Here is a 7,819-nt window from a genome sequence, read left to right as displayed (position 1 = left end):
AATAGGGTATTGGACCCCACACGGGGTGGCTACATGTAACATAGTTGGAGTATGATGGTGCAATCTAAGATACGCAGTTTATGCAGCTTGCGTTAACCCTGGGGTAAAGTGTGGGGAAAGAAAGCATGGTAGCATGTTGCCATCAGGATATAGGACTTTGTGCATGATAACTGCATTGATAGGGAGTTATGTGTTGGTAAGACATACCCGGATATAAGTTTTGGCATGCAGGGTACAATTGCTTGAGTGAGGGGTAGTTCAGGGCATATATGGTCTGTTTCAATTCAGCAAGACAGCATGGTGGCAGAGTTGCCAGACTCTGGTGTGGAGCCTGTAGCCACACAGAACCTGGGGCAAGATCTTCCTTTTGTAGCTATACCTCTGGCACCTCTTGTCACAGTTTCCGTAGTGGACAGTGACACTGAGTGGCAGGTAGTTGAGATGGGCCCAATGGATGAAACACCAGTTGGCAAAACATGTGAAGTTCCCATAGGACATGCAGGGGTTGCTGGTGTCCCACTTCAAGGTGACTTCAAAGACATTGCCCCGGTCCGGTGTTGCCTTCAGGTCTCTAACATACGTGGCCCACATGGCATCCAGGTAGGCCCTGATGCAGGGGTGACAGTGATGCAGTTGGCAGTCAGGGATGGGAGCAGTAAGGCCCTCAGGTCTTGCTACATCCATTGGCAGCTGATGTGCTTCCTGTGGTGCTACATGGCATTGAAGGCTTGGCTCCACAGTGAGGCAAATTTCCCGCCACCTCTCCCAAACTCGCATTGTTCCTTAAGTAGAGCAAAATAAACCATGTGTCGGAGCATCGCAGTATGGTCTCCATCCTGATGCCAGCCTTGTATCTATGATTATATACTTTATCTGTGACACTAGCTCAGCTGTATTTCCTGGTTCACTGAGATCTCCTGACCTTTACCACCCTCTTACATATGTGAGAGAAGATTTTTAACTCCTCAGTTGAGGAAGTATTTTCATTGTCAGAACCTATGACTTAAAGGGCAAGGCTTGGTCAGGTATTTTTTATCTTTTATTCCTTATGACCTTGCGTTGCCTTTTGTTCCCTTAACATAATTAGTTCTCTAAGGACTTTATAGGATATCTGTTCAACTGATTACAGTATTGATGGATTAAAAAAAAAAAATGTCTTTTACCATGTCCTCTACTGGGGTCAAACACACTAAGAAAATAATATGTCTCTTTTCAGGTATTTATTGTACTGTGTACTGTTGGTGTCCTTTATGGTATTAGTTATTTTATTACCTGTATAGCTGTCATGTTCTTTAAATCTAAAATACGTCTTTCATACCAAATACTGTAATATATTGAGTAGCAATAATGAATTAGATGACACAGTAAATACATGTCTCATAGTGAAAATTGCACAATGCACATATACTGGCATCCATAACAGTCTGTGTTAGATATAATGTATTGACTAACTTCTTGCCATGGAACAAATGATAAATCTCTTGCTGCAAAATGTTTACAGTTCCCCTCCCCCCCCCTTTAGTCTCAATATATCTATTCATATATTTTCTTATTAAGGAATAGGTCGATGTTGCATGTGAATAATTAATATGCCATTTTAATAATTCAATATAGGGAATTCAGTATAAACATTTAGAATAAATGGAGTTATTTTTCAATGCAACCTATATTAATGGATTGCAAAATATTAGGAAAACAATATTTAGTGCTTGCACAAGTGTGGGCTTAGCTATTCCATTATTTTTTAAGTGGAAAAATAGAATAATGTAATAGAAGAAAATGGCTGTACCTACAGAATTCTAATGCCATTTTTCATCATAGGGCCTTACAAGGCTTTGTTTAAGTATAATTAGCAAGTGCAGGTAACACCAAAATGAAGAATAAAAGACATTAAAGAGGATGTTAGTCACACAGGGTTGGGCAGGGGGAAAATTTCAATCTGGTTTAAATATTGTTTCTGTGTGAGGATCATTATATGTGATATTGCTTTAGTCCATTTGTAAAATATTTTACTTGATGCTTCACAAAGATTTGGATTTACAAAATCCTTAATAGGCTAATGACTACTCCTAAACTTTCAATCACTGTGATAGCACAATTAATTTAAAAGTTTTCTTAATTTGTGATGTTGGCCTTTCTTTTTCTATCAGACCTTGTCTCAGTAGATTTTAGGCAAAGCAAATAATGCTAAGAAAATCTTACTTAGAAAACATTTTTGTCTCCTCTAAAATTTTCTTTGTTTGTTTCAAGATACAAAATGTTACAATAATAGTCTGTTATTTAATGCTGCTTTGATTATTATTTTCATTTCTGATTAATTTGGTTGTGTTCTTGTCGGGCATCCCAATTATTGAGCGAAGTATTTACCATATTTCACAGTGTATGAGTTTTGAAGCCAAATTTTTAACTCTTAAAATTCAACCTCAACTTATACTCCATCCCTTGTGAGCAACGCTGCCTGGACCCCCTGGGGAGCTTCCTGGGATCTCAAGCTGCACATGGTAGGCCAGCTGGCCAGCCCTGGGGGCACTGCTGCCATGGAGGGAAGGACTGGGCCCCGCAACAACTCAGGGGCTGCTCAGCCTGCCGGCAGCTCGCTCCCCATCCCCAGGGAAGGTGGGAATGCTCTGCAACAGAAAGGATTGGGCCCCTCACTTCTTCTGCTTTGAAGCAGGTTCCTGTGTCCAGCAGGATGCTTGGTGCCACCCAGGAAAGGGCTAACGTGCTCCATGAGCAGTGCAAGGTGTTAGTCAGTGGAAGGGGGGAGGCCAGCTCTGCCTGACACTCCTAGCCTCCCCCCCCCCGGCCTGACACCCTGTGCTGCTCATGGGGCATGCTGGCCCCTTCCCAGGTGGACCTAGGCACCTGCCAGCCACAGGAGCCTGGAGAAGCAGCAAGGGACTCGATCTTACTTTCAGTGGAGCCTCCTCACCTGCTCCATGGCTGGGGGGTAAGCTGCAGGCAGGCTGGGCAGCCCCAGAGCTGCAGGGAGGCCCAGTCCTTCCCTCCATGTGTTGGCATCCCCCATGGCTGCCTGGGAGCAGTGCCAGGAGGCTGTGTGTTGCCCAAGCTCCCAGGGTCCCCATCCAACTTCCCGGGAGCCCACCAGCACACCGCCTCTCCCACAAGTACACCTGAGCTTCCAGTGCCTTGTATGCCAAGGTGGGGTTGACTTATACAATGGATCTACAAAAATCCTACCTTTTTTGTACAGAAATATGGGGTCGACTTCTACATTATGTGGACTTATACACTGTAAAATATGGTACTCAAGTCTTACTTAGGAGATCACTAATGAAAACCCAGATACTGCATCTAATTGTTTTGGTAATTCATTAAGTAGCAATCCTCCCACTGGGCAATACTGAACAAATACCATACTGTGGTGCTGGAGTCACTATAGTGCTGGAGGAACCATGGTTTACATGAACCTTTGACCCCTGTGATTATTAAAGGTATACAAACTCGGGCATGTTTTGCCAAATTTACAAAGTGGCATTTTCCTGGCTAAATCCTTTTTGGATAACTACAGCCTATCTATTTTTATATTAATATTCACTAACAGTTTTAACTACATATGGAATTTCAATACATTTCCTGTTTTAAACTGTTATACAGTATTTCTATGCACTGTTAAAATGCTGCATAAAATACAACTGCAGATCAGTGGTGATGAAAATATGTTCTGTATACAAAGGATTTGAAGATCCTTGTGAATGGAAGATGTTATATAAATGTATGGCATTCTATTATATTTCTTTAGGGCTGACCTTTAATCTTGTTGTTCTTCTCTTTTCCTTTCAGGCTACGAGATGTGTGATGCTGGAATATATAATATATATATGTGTGATAGTCATGTTTTCAACATGTGCTTAGAGTAAATGACAGGAAAACAGACAAAGAATACAAATGTGTTCAGCTGGTCAAAAAAAATTGCCCTCACTAGGTTTTAATATTCTTATAAGCTTTGCTTTCATGTTCCAATATACTTTTTATCACTCCTGAGGCAACCTGACATGCTCCTGATTTCTTCCTGTGTTAAGAAATAAAGACACTCCATTTATTGTCACTGTCATCATCATCAAAGTCCCTGTCATAGTGATGACTAAGAATAATTAATACTTTTCAAATCAATATTGGCAGGGAGTAGTACAAGCATTTTGAATACAGCTCAATTTTACATGATAAAATACTGTAAAATCCTCCAACACCCATCTTCTCAGAACTAAAAAGGCTTTGTGTGTGGCAGTGGCTTTCACACTGTGGTCTAAGGGGTCCGCGTCTAAGGCGTCCATGAAAACTGACTACAATCAATCAAAAGTATGTGAATATCCATGCTTATAATTCAAAGGGATTTGCATCTCCATTCAAAATATTTTAGTCCAGGAATTTTTTGAGCAGTTTTAGTCATAATGTTCTCACAACTTGTCAGTGAATTTCTTATTTCAATAGAAGGTTCAGTTCCCAACAAAGCGGAGCTGGAATCAGAATTGAGAGGAGCAGTACTTAAAGAAGGTAGATATTAGTTTGGGGTCCTAATCTGATACACCAGACAGCCAAACCATTTCTGAATCTCCTGGATGTTGCAGAAGGAATGATGAGGCCTCAGCAAAGATGCTGGGATGAGGTTGGAGGTGGGCACGGCTGAGGTGGGCAGCTTTCTCACAGGCAGTATGGAGGAAAGGGTGACTTGCACTAGAAAAGTTATTACTGGGTAGTAGGGGTGTGCAAAGCGGGCCCTGTTCGATTTGGATTAGGATTCGGCCCAAATCAGGGACAGTGATTTGGTTTGTTGATTTGGATCACTGTCCCTGATTTGATTTGGCTGAATCCAAATCTGAAGATTCAATGCTGACTTGGAGAATCAGTGATTCGAACATAGACACAGCTTTAAATGTTTTTTCTACATACCTTGAAGTAGTAGGCATGGCTTGTGATCACTGCTGGGGCACATGGAGCATCCCACAGGGGTGCAGGGGGCCCCCCACATGCTTGGTGGTGAACCTGGAAGGGGACCAGAAGAACTTCTGAGTCCACCGGGGAGCACGCTGGGGGGCTGCCCCATGCCCTCCCCGGCTTGGTGATCAGCCTCAGAGAGACCCTGGGCCCAAATGCTTCTGGTCCACTTCCGGGTCTGCTGCCAAGTGTGCTAGGGAGTCCGTCAGAAGATTACAACTCAGAATACAGACCCAAAGATATTACTGAGCTTATACCCTTCATCCTCACACACAACAATTTCACTTTTAATAATCAACACTTCCTCCAGATGATGGGAACAGCTATGGGCACTAAAATGGCCCCACAGTATGCCAACCTTTTTATTAGCCACCTGGAAGAAGACTTCCTCAAGAACTGCACCATCAAACCCTTGCTATACACCCCACAACAGAGCCATCAGCATCCCAGGATCTTACAGCTGCACCTCCAGAAATGTGATATATCTCATACAATGCACCAAATGCCCTAATGGAAAATATGTAGGCGAGACCAAACAACAACTGCGCACCAGAATGAATGCACACTGGAAATCCATCAAAGACAGAAATACCCAATTACTGGTGGGGGCACATTTCTCACAGGAGGGCCACTCTGTCTCTAATCTCTCAGTTCTGATCCTCAAGGGAAACTTGCACAACACTTCCCAGAGACGAGCCTATGAGCTCCATTTCATCAACCTCCTGGATACTAGAGATCATGGACTAAACATAGACATTGGATTTTTGATACATTATAATCTACCTGGCAACTGACTCCCCAGCCCAGCCCAGCCCAGCCCAGCCCAGCCCAGCCCAGCCCCTGGCTTCTTTACTTTTCATTCCATCCAGGAAGAGCACACACCAACTGCTGAAACTTCCTTAGCCTGACGAAGGGTTTTTGAACTTGAAAGCTTGCTTAATAACTATTCTCCAACTATTTGGGTTGGTCTAATAAAAGATATTAAATTCACCCAAGGACCCTTGTCTGCCAAGAGAGTCCCCCGCACTTCTGTGGGATGCTCCATCCACCCCACCATTGCAGCATTCAAGAGCCCCTGCTAGCTAGAGGCATGTAAAAAAACAAACCATTTAAAGCTATCTCTATGTCTGAATCTCCAAATCTTTCCAAATCTCTCTGAATTGATTCGGAGGGTTCCGATTTGATTCGGAGAGATTAAAGGGTCCTCTGATTCGATTTGGACTTGGAGATTCAGCCACTGAATTGGGTTGAATCTCTGCTGAATTGAATCAGGGACTGAAGCTTTGCACAGACCTTGTGGGTACTAGTTTCCCAAGTGTGTCAAAATGAATAAAGCTGTAGCCTAGGTAAACCTGGTGTCTCAGTTTTCTTTTTGAGGTTTCCAGAACAGCAGAGCACATTAAACTTCAGTATAGTTTAGCACAAGAGAACAAGATTTAGCTAACAAAAATTTCTTTTTTATAATCTGCCCTTTGCTAAGCAGACAGCCCATAGCATTCCTCAAATTCAACCTGTGTCAAACCAATGGGTAGCTAAAGTCTTGAAGAGGGAGTGAATTGTAACCACTGAATTGTAGACTCCAGTGTTTTGTAACTGAGGCTGGTTAGAAATGTTAGTTATGTTGCCATTAATGGTATGAGTGCTATTTCTGGATCCCATTGATTGTGTATATTATATTTACTAAGAATCTAATGTCATGGTTTCATGAAATGAAGACTTGCTCACTATTGTTGAATTATTGGTATTTTGGTCGCTTCCTTCACAGTAAGAAGGATACTGTGTTTCTCCCTTTCCTTTCCTTTTCATTTCATATTTCTTTTCTTCAAAATGCTCTATATACTGATACATTGTTTGAAAAATTGACAAAAAAAAAATACTCTTGCTTAATACCTGCATCACAAATGACTGTGAATTATTTCTCCTTGTGACAAGGTGACCCTAGTGTCTCAGAAAGATGTATGTTGAAACCGAGGTTGATTTTTTTTTTCAAGTAGCTGGCTTTCATTCAGCTGCATTGAACTGTCTTACATAAAATTTTAAGAAACAGGGAAATTAGGATACTTCTGTTCTTTGAGGTTAATGAATATCTTATGTGAAAAGGCAATGTTGTATGATTGGCATACTGAGAAACTGTTAGCTGGCAGTAATTTGGACAAGAATACTGGAGAGAGATTGCAATTAATCTAACAGAGCCACAGAATTATCAGCAGGAAAAGCTCTTACAGATTCCTCAGGGCTGGGATTGCTGGAGCTGGCAACATTAGGGACAAGTTGTGCCATTTATCTACTAACCCAGATTGCCCCAGCCCCAGAGAAGCTCCTGGAGAGATGGAGCATTATTAAAGATAGGTAGGAAGGCTCACTTTCAAAGGGGCCTTGACTCTTCTCAAGATTAAATCCAAATTCATTCAATGTTTTATCATAGAAGGTGTTTTTCTATCCTGGTCATTTTTGTTACTCTCTTTTAGATTCCTTCCAATTAGTTCATAGCTGTATGAAAGGTAATGCTTAAAACTGGACACAGTAATCCAGGTGGGGCCTTACCAGTGCTGAGTAAAATGGAAGGGTTACTTTATGTTTAACATATGACATTTTTATTTATATATCCCAGGGTGGTGTTGGCTTCCCGGCCCTCCCCCCGGTGGTATGACATTGGTGACTCAAGTCCAGTCTGTGATCCATTATCACCCCCAAATAATTTTCTGCAGAACTGTGACCAAGCCAGTCATGCCCAGCCAGGGATAGACTCTGCAGGGTGGAGGGAGATTCTTATGCCCCTTCTCATTGGACACTTGAGGCAGGTGCTCCTCTTGCCCACCCCTAGTTATGCCCGTGGTCATGCCTCATCTTGCCGCTGATTATT

This window comes from Alligator mississippiensis, chromosome 4 (genome assembly GCF_030867095.1).
Source record: "Alligator mississippiensis isolate rAllMis1 chromosome 4, rAllMis1, whole genome shotgun sequence".
In the NCBI taxonomy this organism is placed as follows: Eukaryota; Metazoa; Chordata; order Crocodylia; family Alligatoridae; genus Alligator; species Alligator mississippiensis.
Note: the sequence above shows the minus strand (reverse complement) of the source record.